Genomic DNA, 14,765 nt, shown 5'->3' with positions numbered 1-14,765 from the left:
GCGAAGCGGCGGTTTGCTGGACCAGCACCCTCTGGTCCTTAAGGGGGCAGAGGGTGCTGGTCCAGAAAGGGTTAAGGAGAACAGTGGGTACAAGTAAAAAAAATTTTTTGCAAAAAGACCCTATTGTTTTTGAGAAACTCGATTTTAAAAATGCAAGAAAAACATGTTTTTTAAACTTAGAAAAATGACAGTTTAAAAAACATTTTTCTTTGTAAGTCACAAAAAGAATTTTTCAAAAAGACCTTGTAGTTTTTGAGAAACTCAATTTTAAAAACGCAAAGAAAAATGGTGTTTAAACTGTCATTTTTCTAAGTTTAAAAACCATGTTTTTCTTGCATTTTTAAAATCGAGTTTCTCAAAAACTACAAGGTCTTTTTGAAAAATTATTTTTGTGACTTGTACCCACTATTCCACTTAACATATGTAGCAATTTTGGCAGCAATAGCATTTATGGGGACTTTGCTATTAGCCTCTAAAGTCGGCACAAAATTATGCAAAATTTTGCGGAAATTACGCGAAAAAGAACGTAAAATTTTGAAATACTACATACGAAATTGTTTACAATTTTCTTTTAAATTTCACATTACGATTACAATGCGTAATTGCGAATTTCAATCCGAAATTTTGCATATCCGAAATTTCGCAGCCCACCACTCAATAGACATAGATTAAGAATGAAAGCATGAATATGGACTTCTACGTCTATGTACGTCTATAGTAAATTCATCTCTCACACGTTTATATAAAACAAAAAAACAACAAAAAGGCATGGAAAACGCTAGCATTCTGTTTCTCTTCCTTACCTCTTCTTGTGAGATTGTAGCACAGTCCGCTCATCGGTCATGTCTCAAGTGTCTGATGGACACAATGTGCAGCAACCTCTATTTATCACCGTTGGTCTAGCACAAAGAACAATGACATGAAACTGGAATTACAGGAGCTCCTGGCTGCATCTCAAACAACCCTCAATCATCAGGAAGCTCTGTGCCTCCTACAGGTCCTCATACCAAGATAGCAGAACAATGAAGGTCATGGGAGTTGCCGAAGTGAAAGTTAAGTGAACGAGGGTTGCAGGTGTGTAGAAGGACATAAATGTACCCACAAACCAGGGGCATAACTAGACTTAAAGGATACCCGAAGTGACATGTGACATGATGAGATAGACATGTGTATGTACAGTGCATACAAATAACTATGCTGTGTTCCTTTTTTTCTTTCTCTGCCTGAAAGAGTTAAATATCATGTTTGTAAGTAGCTGACTCAGTCCTGACTCAGACAGGACCCTCACTCAGACTACAGTGTGACCCTCACTGATAAGAAATTCCAACTATAAAACACTTTCCTAGCAGAAAATGGCTTCTGAGAGCTGGAAAGAGGTAAAAAGGGGAATTCTCTATCAGTGAGGGTCACACTGTAGTCACTGCCTGTCTGAGTCAGGACTGAGTCAGCCACTTACATACCTGATATTTTTTTTTTAATTGACCAAAAGGTTTATTGAATGAGGAATGCATTACAGAGTATACAGAATGTTCAAACAGGTACAGTCAGTTGTTATATCTGGGGAGTACATATACATTTACAGAATCTTAAAAAAGAAAAACAATTTGCGTCAAGTGAACACAGTAACAAGTGTGAGGAAAGGATTTAATATACAGTGTATTAAGTAGGGAATACCCAAATGTCCTATCCTGTGAGTTTTAAGGCCAGCACAAGAGAGGAGGTGATAGGTTGTGAGGTTAAAGGATAAGGGACAAGAGTGTCTTCACTTAATTAATAGGCGGAGTTCTCCAGAGCGATGCAAGGTAGTCAGGCAGAGAGACCGGAAGCGGTGGGCATTATCTTATAAGAATCTTATAGGTAGAAGACAAGCTAATCAGGTATTGTTATTCGTCCATCTATCCCAAATTTTATTAAATTTAGAGGGGCAACCCCTATGTTGATATACTAATTTTTTAAGAGGAAGAGAATTTTTAACCTTAATTTTCCAGTCAAGAAATGTAGGAAGCGTGGGGGATAACCATCTAAATGCTATGCACAATTTGAGCATGAGTAAAGTCTCCAATAAAAAGTGTTTGTCAAACTTATTTATGTCTTGATCATATATGTTGAGTATACAGCTTTTAATATCTAAGGAGGCTGGGGAGCCCATGGTGTCATGAAGGAAATTTACAACTTGTTTCCACAGGTCGGCAATTGGGGGGCAAAGCTATAAAAGATGTAGGAAGGAGGGGTCGGGCAATGCACATTTAGGGCAGGAGTTTGTGGTGTTCTGAGCATATTTTGAAATGCGGTTGGGGGTGAGGTAGCTTTGGTGGATAATATAGAGTTGGGACAGGCGGTCCCTAATGCTGGGAGATACGTAGCGGGTAGCTAGCAGACAATCTTCCCATTCTTCTTCATCTAATTGAACATCCAGTTGTACCCATTTTCCTTTGGAGTTTTCCACTATTGGACCTGAGATTTGTTCATTGAGTGTATTGTATAGGATACCTATATGGTGAGGGAGGGGGCCGTCTTTGAGGAAATCCATAAGGATTGAGTTTTCAGTGTGTGGGAGTCCGTTGGGGAATTGAGAGCCCAGGGCATATCTCAGTTGTAAATACATATAGTGGAAGTGCGGGGGTAGTAAATATTGACTTTGGAGGTCAGTGAAGGGAAGGAGAGTTGATTGCTTGATTATTTGACCCATGTAGTGGATACCCCTATCTGCCCATCGGTTGGCATTGTTAAGCTTAAGTAGCTCAGGAAGTTTAGGGTTGTGCCACAGGGGAGTGTAGGATTCCCAGGCCGAGGAGGACATTAATCTGTTTGCAGTGCGCCAAATTTTGGAGGCTTGGAGTAGAATAGTGTTTGAGGGGGATTGAGAGGTAAGGGTGCCCTTCAATAGAGCAAAAGGTAAGTTGTTAGAGCTACCTGTGGAGGGGAAGCCGAGCAGGTCTGGTGATTGCAGGGAATTTGTTACAAACCAGTGGGCTAGCTGTTCTAGTTGAGAGGCGATGTAGTACAAGTGTGGGGATGGTAAAGCTATTCCACCCAGGGAGGTGGGGCATTGTAGTATTGCATGTCTGAGTTTGGCCCGGGATTTATTCCAAACTATAGATAGGAACAGGGATCTGAGTTTATTGAAGAAGAGTAAAGGTAGATGCACAGGCGAGTTGTGTAGTATGTATAGGATTTTGGGCATGAGGACCATTTTAATTAGGTTTGTTCGACCCATAACAGATAAGGGTAGTTTTGTCCAAGAGGATAATTTATTTTGAGTGAGTGATAGTAAGGGAGTGACGTTGTCCTGATAATATTTAGTTACTGAGGCTTGGACCACCACTCCAAGGTATTTGAAGGATGTAACAGGTTGGAGAGGGCATGCTAGCGAGGAGGCCGAGATCTCCCGACCATCAAGAGAGAGAACAGCGGATTTGCTCCAGTTAATTGATAAACCCGAATATTCTCCCATTTCAGTGATTAGTTCGAAAGCAGTGTTGAGAGAATTATGAGGGTCTGCTAAGTATAGGATAGTATCATCAGCGTATTGGCTGATTTTTTCCTCAGTATTACCTATTTTGAGGCCTTCTATTCGTGGGTCAGCTCGGATCTTGCATGCCAGTGGTTCAGTGGAGAGAGCATATAATAAGGGCGAGAGGGGGCAGCCTTGTCTGGTCCCCCGGCCTATAGGGAAGGGGTCTGAAATATTTGAGTTGGTGCAGATCTGGGCCATAGGGTTTGTGTAAAGAATTTGCACCCATCTGATAAAGTTGTCACCGAACCCAAACCTGGAAAGTGTAGCTAGTAAGAATGGCCATTCTACGGCATCAAATGCCTTAGCGGCATCCAAAGAGACCACAACTCTGTTGCCTTTATTTATATGGTTGGCTTGGAGATTTGCATATAGCCTTCTGATATTAAGAGAGGTTTTTTTGCCAGGCATAAAGCCAGTTTGATCATCGTGAATAAGGGATAGAATGACTTTGCTCAGTCGTGCAGCTAGTATTTTGGCTAGAGTTTTAACATCAGTTGGGAGTAAGGAGATGGGTCGGTAGGAGTCGCATAGTGATAAATCTTTTCCAGGTTTGGGGATCAGAATGATAAGGGCGGTGCGCATAGAGGCCGGGAGGATGCCCTGTTCGAAGGCAAAGTGGAATGTCTGGAGGAGAGGGGATGAGATAGTTTCAGAAAATCTCTTAAGAACTTCACTAGGGATACCGTCTATTCCAGGGGCTTTTTTATTGGGGAGCGAGTGGAGAGCAAGTTCTAGTTCCTCTAAGGAAATGGGTGCATCAAGTAGTTCTACTTGTTCTGGGGTGAGGCGGGGGAGAGAAATTTCAGATAAGAAGATCTCGGCCTCCTCGCGTGTAAAAGCAGATTTAGCAGTATATAGATTTTGGAAGTAGGTGGCAAAACATTTATTAATTAATACTGGACCCGTGAATATTGAGGACATTGCGTCTTTAATGCTGCTGATGAAGCCTGTGGAGTTTCTATCCCTGGCCATTCTGGCCAGTATTGTACCTGTTTTTTCACCCTGTTCGTAAAAAGTTTGTTTGTAAAAGAAAGCTTTGGCGTGTGCTTTCCCCTTTGATATACTGGAAAGAAGAGCTTGTTCCTTTTTCCAGGCACTCTCGTTCACCTCAGAGGGATCTGAAATATAAGCTTGTTCTAGTATCGGAATGTTAACCTGGAGTTCGGAAATAGATTTATTAGTTTCTTTTTTATAATGTGACACCGCACTTATGAGGAGACCTCTCAGGTAGGGTTTAAAAGTGTTCCAGATAAGTGCTTTATCTTTTTCCTCTCTGTGTGTGTGGAAAAAGGATGTCAGTTTGTCAATTAGCCAATCATCTGAGGTGAATAAAGATAACCAGAAGGGGTTGAATTTCCAGATAACTTGTGTGGGTGAGTCGTCCCAGGACATTGTCATGCCGATCGGAGAGTGATCGGAAACTATGCGAGGGAGGAACTCCGTGGACATTACTACTGGCAGCAAATTTTTGGAGACAAAGAAGTAGTCCAGTCTGGATAGAGTATTGTAGGAGGCTGAAAAGCATGAGTATTGTTTGGATGAGGGATGTAGATATCGCCAGACATCGATCAGGGACATTTCTGACATTAAATGAGCAAACGCAGTTGGTTTGTTCAGTGCAGCAGGAAATCTGTCCATAGCGGGGTTGCAAACCATATTAAAATCCCCCACCCAGATACTAGGGCATAGGGGTAGTGTTGATGTAAAGGCCAGGCCTTCTTTTAGGAGTAGTGAGGAGTAAGGGGGGGGAATGTAGAAGGTGAGTAGAGATATAGGCTTGTTGTATAACAGGCCGTATAGAAAAATGTATCTGCCGTATTGGTCAATTTTGACTGAGTGGGATTGAAAGGGGACAGATTTCCTGATGAGAATAGATATTCCTCTGGAGTATTGGGAGAATTCGGAGTGGTATGCCCTGCCCACCCATTGTCTTTCCAGTGTTTTTAATTTGCTGCCTGTAATATGAGTCTCAATTAAGATAAAGATATCTGGCTTCTTTTTGTTCACATAATTCAGGACAGTGGAGCGCTTGATAGAATCATTTAAACCCCTCACATTCCAACATATTATATTTAGGTTATTGGTGTTTCTAGCCATCTAGAGAGCAGCATGAGTATTTGAGGAGGACATCGGGGTAGAGAGAAAGGAGCGAGAGTATACATCATGATAACATTATACTGGAACTGTGTTGTAGAAAACAGGATTCTTATATGGTCAATGGGTAACTTAAACAGCAACATAACCAACAAAAACAGACCCAAGTAAACACCCTGCTTCACTATAACAGCTAAGTGAAGCTTAGACCCAATCATAAAAACGTGCCAGGTCAAGTGAGCCAGTGGAGGCAATTTAGCTCTACTAACTGACTCACGAGTATGAGCCAGCACGTAACTTAAACACTACACAAATATAAACGGATTAAAGTGGGGTGGTGGTAGAACGGTGTAAAGCGGGGCCGTCCAGCTTGTGGTATAACTTATTTACGGCAATTTCAGTGCTTTAACACGGAAACAATGTCCCTTTAGTTTGCATCGGCAGTAATGTACATGCGTTTATGAGTTTTAACTAGTGAGAGTAAGCTTAGCCATCAGTGATGTGTTTTTTAGGGGGAGGGGGGCATTTCAATGGGGAAGGGAGTGAGGTACTCCTGTAGAGAAGTCAGCCCCTATAGTAGCAATGTTCCAGAAAATTTACGGAAGGCTGTTAGGTGCTTATGAAAAGAGGTTTGTATGCCTCAAGGCTGAGTGAAGGTATCAGAGTTCCGTAGCTGCATATTTGTGGCTTCAGAGTGCAGCCTTTTTCCCCCGGGAGAGTAGACATGAACAGTCTTGTGGGAGGTAAAGTCTAGAGTCTCTTCTGCGGAGATGGTCGGTTAAACCTTCCATGTCGTTTGGGGAGCTGGGAAGTGGAAGTACTATGGGCGCCCACATAGGGTCGAGGCCCAGGGAGAACTGACAGAATGGTAAAGTACAGTACCTCAGCGCTGCGGCGAGGAGCGCCGGGCGTTTTTGTTACGGTTATCCACCCAGGTGAAAACATCTTCAGGGTCAGTAAAGAAGTGCGATTTCCCATCTGCAAGGATCCTGAGACGAGCCGGATACAACATGGCGTAGCTGAGTTGCAGATCTCGTAACTTACGTTTGGCTGTGGCAAATTTGGCCCTTTGTTTTTGCACCTCCGTAGTGAAGTCGGGATAGAATGAGATTGTGGTGCTTTTGTATGTCATGGCGCCCTTTTCACGCGCAGCGCGTAGAACTGCATCTCGGTCTCGATAATTTAAAAGTTTAAAAATAAAAGTACGAGGTGGCTGACCTGGAGCTGGGATTTTGGGGGAGATCCTGTGGGCCCGTTCAACCACAAAGACGTGGGAGAAGATTTCACTGCCAAATAGAGATTTCAGCAGCTCCTCTGTAAACTGCTCCGGTGTAGTGCCTTCGGCCTTCTCGGGCAGGCCTACGATTCTAACGTTGGAGCGCCTTTGGCGGTTCTCCTGGTCTTCCTGGCGGTCTGATGTGGACTTAGCTGTTTTTTGTACCTGGCCCATCTCCTTTTGGAGCGGGCGTACTGTGTCCTCCAGGTCGCTAATACGTTTTTCTGATTCGCCCACGCGATCTTTTAAGGCGCCCAAGTCTTGTCGGAGGAAGGTTACGTCCGCCCGGACTGAGCCGAGAGTAGTGGTGATGGCGGCCAAGCTGGCTTGGCAGCCTGCAATGGCTGTGAGCACTTGCACCAGAGTGGGTGTTGATTGTTCTGGCTCCGGGGACTCCGGGTATTCCACATCAAGCGCTGGGGGTGACGTCGCATCCGCGCCATCTTGGTTCCCGCGGTGGAATTTCTCCAGTTTGGCGGCGGCTGCAAAGACTCGAGGGGTCGTCATGGCTGGTAAGCAGTTGGGGGTATCTTCAGCAACTTTAGGGAGAAGTTGTGGGAAGTAAATTGCAGTCAGGATAGCTATAAGGTGCTGGCTGGACGGGAGCTCACTCGACACGCGTCCTCACACCATGAGCTTGCGGCCACGCCCCCTACATACCTGATATTTAACTCTTTCAGGCAGAGAAAGAAAAAAAGGAACACAGCATAGTTATTTGTGTGCTTGGCACTGTACATACACAAGTCTATCTCATCATATTACATGTCATTTCGGGTATCCTTTAATAGGGCCCCTCCCTGCAGATATGATAGCATGGGGCCTCATCGGTCCCCTGACCCCATGTGATCGGGAGTCGGCGAATGGCAGCAGAGAGTGTTCTGCTGTGAAGCAGCGACTGGAAGCAGGAAAAAATTACACATGCTCCTGCATATGGTTTTTTGTGAGCGAATGGGGAGGTTTCTTTGCTAATTGTAGGGTTGCTCGTAATGAGAAAACTACGATTACGTTTAATTACGCTTAATTTTATGCTTAATCTTCCACGTAGCAGAATTACGTAGGTGTAACCAGCTTTCACCTACGGTTGTCAAACGTAATTACGCATTAAATTACGCAATTACGCGTAAGCTGAACGTAGTTCTACTGTTGCTTAAATTCCCCTTGACAATGCGTATTTTTGCAAGCGTACATCCAGTACAACAGGCGTAATTACGCATAGCGGTACATTTTATGCGTAAATTCGTAAGCGTAATTTACAAACTTTGCTTTACAATTACGATGCGTTATTATGAATTACAATGCGTAATGCGTAATTACGTTTGGGCGTAGTTTCTGCTCACCCGTAGCTAATTGGCTGCACTTGCAGTTGGGTAGAGGAAGGAGGAGGGCCCCCAAAGTCTCTGGCCCCCCTACGATGACAGGGGCCACAGGGGTGATTGTTACGCCCAAGCCACAAACTTGCAGTCATACTATTTATTTAACTTGAAGGTAAGCACGACAATCAGATCATCCCTCAAGAGGTTTCAGGCTGCAGGTAGTCCTCCTGCAGAGCAAAGACGGCAAATAAAGCCTGGTACACACATCCAATTTTGACTGGCCAACCACTGACTCATTTTACATCCTCTCCATGTAGCATGATGGCCAACAGATTTTTAATACCATGAGCAGATTGCGCAGAAAAGCTCTCATACTACAGGGAGGTGGTAGAGTTGGTCAGTGATTAGCCAATTAAAACTGGATTTGTGTGCCATGCTTACATCCTGGTACACACCTTCAATTATTTTTGATCTTTTCGCACAGATTATATTTCACTCTTTATTAGCACGGTGTATTGATTTTTTTGCACCTACCCAGGTCCAGTCGGGGTAATTACTTCAGCCCAGAATACCCCCAGTCTGTATGTTTTTAAATTGTTTTTACCTGTCCTTGTTGATGGATATGATTGCTAAATAAAGCTTATTTAATTAATTTTCCTGGCAGGGGCGTAACTAGAAATCACTGCTCCCCCCCCCCCCCCTGCCAGGGACGGATCTAGCCCAAGTTGCGCCTGGGGCAAGGTCAGGTTTTGGCGCCTAAAGGTCAGGTTTTGGCGCCTAAACTGCCATTCCCCATCCAGTTTTGGTGCCTAAAGGTCAGGTTTTGGTGCCTAAAGATCAGGTTTTGGCGCCTAAACTGCCATTCCCCATCCAAATTTTGCTGCCTTTTTTAAATTCAACAAACTGCGCCTGGGGCAAAAGACCCGTCTGCCCCCCCCCCCCCCCTAGATCCGTCCCTGCCCCCTGCGAAAATTTGGATGGGGCTATTAGATGGGTGTGTCTTAGCCTGAATGCATATACCCGATTGCAAGTAGGCAGTATAGTTTTTGGTTTTCTTTTGGTACATTTATTGGCAAAACTTGTATAAGCATGAGTTATAATCGGGACAGATAAAAATGGCGCACAGCGCCAGGGGAATAGAGATGGCGACGCATAGACTTACATTATATAGCGCTATTTAGTGTTATAAGTGTTAAAAAATGGCTCATAAGGGTGCCTTACACTTATAACACTAAATAGCGTTATTAGCAGCGGGGTGGAGGGAGTAGCATTAGCTGGAGGGAGGATGTGTGCAGAGACATACATTACCTTGTCCCGGCCGGCGATCGCTCCTTCACTTCCTCAGTTAGTTTTCTGTAGTCCTGCATCCAGCCAATCACCTTGTGGCTTCACCCCAGATTTGCCCTAGACTATGATACATACACTACACAATACACACATAGACATATGACTATGGTAGGGATTAGATTGTGAGCTCCTCTGAGGGACAGTTAAAGTGAACCTAAATTCAAAAGGAAAAAAAAAAAAAGAGTTTCACTCACCTGGTGCTTCTACCAGCCCCCTGCAGCCATCCTGTGCCCTCGCAGTCACTCACAGCTCCTCCGGCTCCCCGCCGCTAGCTAGTTTCATTTTTGACGACTCGGACTCGGTGGGCCGTCACACGTACCTTTGCACGCATTCCCGCTGGTAAAAGCCCCAGGTAAGTGAAACTAAATTTTTTGGGGAGTTTAGGTTCACTTTAAAGAGGAACTCCAGTGAAAATAATGTAATAAAAAAAGTGCTTCATTTTTACAATAATTATGTATAAATGATTTAGTCAGTGTTTGCTCATTGTAAAATCTTTCCTCTCCCTGATTTACATTCTGACATGTATCACATGGTGACATGTTTACTGTGGGCAGGTTATGTAGCTGCTGCTAGCTGTTTTGGCTGTTAGAGACAGCTGTAAGCAGCTATTCCCTGTCTGTGAACATTGTTACATTGTGGCAGTTTGCCCAGAGTACCGCGGTACCAGAGCCTCTTGTGGGAGGGGTTTCATCACAAAATCAGTCATACAGCGCCCCCTGATGGTCTGTTGAAAGCAATATATTTCTCATGTAAAAGGGGGTATCAGCTACTGATTGGGATAAAGTTAAATTCTTGGTTGGAGTTCCTCTTTAAGTGACAAGCCAGTAAACCTAGAAGCTTATAGAACTCCAACCGAGATCCTGCAGTGTTTATTTCCTGGTTTTCCTGGGAGCACAGAAAGGATTAACCTCCAGTGTTTACATATTAGCTCAGAACCTGGACACAATTCAGACAGCTAACACTTGCTGATAACTTGCAGATAAGGAAGAATAATGCTGGGTACACACCATGCGTTTTCCAGCTCAGTCCGCGGGTCGATCGGGATCGATTCGACTATTTCCGACATGCTCGATTCGGGTTTCAATCGTTCCTGCCGTCGATTTTGCATACTTAGCATGCAAATCGATGGCAGGAATGATCGAAGCCTGAATCGAGCATGTCGGAAATAGTCAAATCGATCCCGTTCGACCTGCGGATCGGGCGGAAAAACGCATAGTGTGTACCCAGCATTAGACAGTCTATTCTCTGTAAACACACGGTGGATTTCTGTGTGTTTTCCTTAAATTCTGTACAGGAGTTTAAAGGTGCGTACACACACACTACTGTAACAAACAACGGGTCTGACAGACCCTACCACTGGGCGGACGTTCTGCCGACAGTAGTACGTGTGAACACGCTGTCGGCATACTGATAAGTGTTTCTGACAGATTCAGTCTTATCAGTCAGCCGACAGCGTGTGCACACGTCCTATTGTCGGCAGAACGCCCGCCCAGTGGGAGGGTCTGACAGACCCGTCGTTTGTTACAGTAGTGCGTGTGTACGCACCTTTAGTCTGTTTTAATTAAAGGGGCACTACAGCAAAAAACTGTAACATTGAAAATATGTGCAAACATATACAAATAAGAAGTACATTTTTTTCCAGAGTAAAATGAGCCATAAATTACTTTTCTCCTATGTTGCTGTCACTTACAGCAGGTAGTAGAAATCTGACAGAAGTGACAGGTTTTGGACTAGTCCATCTCTTTATAGGGGACTCTCAGGGATATATTTATTTTAAAAAGTAAATTAAAAGAGAACTCCTGCGCCCAAGCTGTTGATAGCTGTAAAATATTGTAAATTTATTCTGGTTTAAATAGCAGCAGCTAAAATTAGATATTCATAAAAATACATAAACATATAAAAATAAATATTCAAAAAAACACCATGATATCTGATTCAAATAGATCTGTGCAAATAAGCCCGCCTGAGAGTACAAACGGCCGTTAGCACGTGTCCTGATTGGATACCTTCAAAAAGACCTTATAGTTTTTGAGAAAATCGATTTTAAAGTTTCGAAGGAAAAAAGTATACTTTTAAATGCGGTAAATGTCACTTTTAGTAGCAAATCTAACGAACAGTAGTGTAATTTTACATGTATCAAACGAAAGAGCAATAAATTTCCTGACGGGGTTTCCAGGGGGTCCATACACAGCCGCAGCGCTTTGGCCAGGGATCGCTATACAGCCACAATATGGCTGTATAAAGATCCCTGGCATTTTTCTATTTTCCCAATTTTTTTTTTATGTTTAGGGTGTGGGAATTTTATTTTTTTAAATTATGTGGGGTCCCCATCCTGAAACTTTTTAACCCCTTGTCCCCCATGCAGGCTGGGATAGCCAGAATGTGGAGCTTTGACCGATTGGGACTTCACACCCTGACTATACCAGCTGCAAAAAAGGTCCCCTAATGCCGATTTTTGTTCCGGGGTATCTGTTGGGGGGCCCCCCAGGTTTATTTTGCCCTGGGGCCCCAATGTTCCTTAAACCGGCCCTGGCAAGGGAAGGGGTGTGACCATTAGGGGGCACCCCATAAAAGTTTGTGGGAGGACATGATTTGTAGTAACACCACTGATTGTTTGATTAGATGTTAGCTTGTACTTTATATTTTTCTTGATAACAGACCATTCCAGGGGGTTGATTCACAAAACAGTGATAACTGAGTTATCACGCCTAAAAACTTTGCACGTGCCAACGTGCATGCAAGCCATTTTGCGCGCGTGTTACGCATGCAAAGTTTTAGTTAACTTTTACACGCAAGCGATAAGTCCGCTTTGCACGTGAGAACTACGGCGTTTTGCCTGCTAACCTTTTAGAGTGAATGCTTAGCACGCCAGTGCTAAGCTGGTTTGCATACAATGTAATGCGCGCAAAACTTTATGCGCACAAATTATTGACTTCTCACGAAGTCATTATTTTATGAGCTTAAATCTTTACGCACATGATATCACGTGCAAAGCAGCTTTACACGGGCGTGCTAAATGTTAGCACTCTTTTGTGAATCAAGCCCCATGTCTCTTCTGTTTCTTGTGTCATCTAGTTGATTGAGCAATGCAGGGACGGATCTAGACCAAGTTGCGCCTGGGGCAAGGTCAGGTTTTGGCTCCTAAACTGCCATTCCCCATCCAGTTTTGGCACCTAAAGATCAGGTTTTGTCGCCTAAACTGCCATTCCCCATCCAAATTTTGCCGCCTTTTTAAGAGTTCAACAAGCTGCGCCTGGGGCAAGAGACCCGTCTGCCCCCCCCCTAGATCCGTCCCTGGAGCAATGTAAATACACTTACGGTTTCCTCACCTGTTTATGATGAGAGGTCCTGGTTAAATGTTCAATTATGCTTTTTCAAGTCCCTCCCTAATCAGCAGATCTGTCCCTCCATCGATCAGAAGGCCTGCCTCTACCTACCACCTAGTTTCAGATTGTTAACACACCCAAGGTAAGGCGTTTGTGGGGGTGGGGGGGGCGGGTTGCAATTACTTTCTCTGGGTGATATTGAATCTCTACCATGCAAAGAAGAAACTGTATATAACTATGATCCGGTAACACCACTGCTATCTCTGGACCCAGTCTCATTTAACGTCTTAGTTCAGTCTTGTATTTTTACGCATCTGATAGTGAATTTGAACATTCATATTTTTTGCAATAAATGTATTGAATGTGCCCGGCTAACTGGCTTGTGCAGATCCACTTCCTGTGAAGACAAGGGTGCGAATTTACTGGAAAGTTTGCTGACCTGACTCCTCCCCATCTCATCGTAGCTAGCAGGTTGAAGAAGTTTGACTGGGCACAGAGCAGGAACGATGGCTAGCATGGAGTAAAGAGAAGACTCTATCTTCTTAAGGTAGCCATACACTGGTCGATTTGCCATCAGATCGACCAACAGATAGATCCCTCTCTGATTGAATCTGATCAGAGAGGGATCGTATGGCTGCCTTTACTGCAAACAGATTGTGAATCGATTTCAGCATGAAATCGATTCACCATCTGTGAAGCTGCCGCCGCCCCCCCTGCTTACATTACCTGCTCCGGCCGGCGCGAGTCCCCTGGTCTCCGCTGTCTTCTTCTCCGCGCTGGGCTCCAGCTTCACTTCACTTCCTGTCCGGGGAAGTTTAAACAGTAGAGGGCGCTCTACTGTTCAAACTTCCTGTGGGGACAGGAAGAAGTGAAGCCTCCCGAAACCCAGCGGAGAAGGAGCAGCGGTGACAACGGGGACTCGCGCCTGCCGGATCAGGTGATGTATTGCCGCTAGCGTCAGTCGTCGGACATTCAAACTCACTCCCGACCCGCCGGCGATCAAGCAAAATCTTTCGCTCGGACAGATCGACGGGAACAATTGATTTCGGACGGAAAACGATCGTTCGGTCTGCGTTTGATCAATGATTTCACAGCAGATTCGATCACAGTGATCGAATCTGCTGTACATCGGCGGGAAATAGTATAAGTGTATGGGCCTCTTTAGATATCATATCTAACATAACATATATATACATAACATATAAATACATATCTAACCACAAGTGAGTTTCCTCGCTTCAGGTTCACATCTGAATTAACCCTATAATGTTTGAAGTACTCATGCCAAAGTGTAGTATGGGGTCCTACTACTTTCAGGTCCCCCTGATTGGATGGTCTCCTCTCCATTGTACCACTCTGCCCCTCCATTTTGTGGCGCTAACTTCTGCTCTGCTCCCTTTCCGTCAGCTCTTCTGCCCAGCTCTACACAGCAGCCGTGGCCAGGAGCATTCTGGGCATGCATAATTCACACGGTGGGTGAATGGCAAAACGAAGGGAAGCCCATCCTAACAGGTGGTATTATTGTCTGCCATAAAATCAAATTCCATTTACCCACTGCTTTGTGTTTATTATGTAGTCTACATCCTGGCTCTGCACTGCACGCATTCCAATATAATCATAAATGTGTCTGCTGTAATGAGTCTTATCTCAGTCAGTCTGGCTCTATTCTGGTTTATTGCTGGGGAGCATTGTTATCTCCCCTCCCACATTCCTGCTCCTCGCTGATTGGCTGAGGGCAGTTCAGTGCGACAAGAGGCTGAGAATGGAAATACCCCTCACCCCTCTGCAGAAGCTGCTGAAATACAATCTATACTGTGCTCACATTTTGCAAAGCAAGCTAGATATGACAGTGCACTTTCTAGTACAGAGCTCAGTGGGGAGGTGGGCAGGCA

The sequence above is a fragment of the Hyperolius riggenbachi genome, chromosome 6 (genome assembly GCF_040937935.1).
Source record: "Hyperolius riggenbachi isolate aHypRig1 chromosome 6, aHypRig1.pri, whole genome shotgun sequence".
Lineage (NCBI taxonomy): Eukaryota > Metazoa > Chordata > Amphibia > Anura > Hyperoliidae > Hyperolius > Hyperolius riggenbachi.
The sequence above is the reverse complement of the archived record's forward strand: the minus strand, read 5'-3'. Positions refer to the sequence as shown.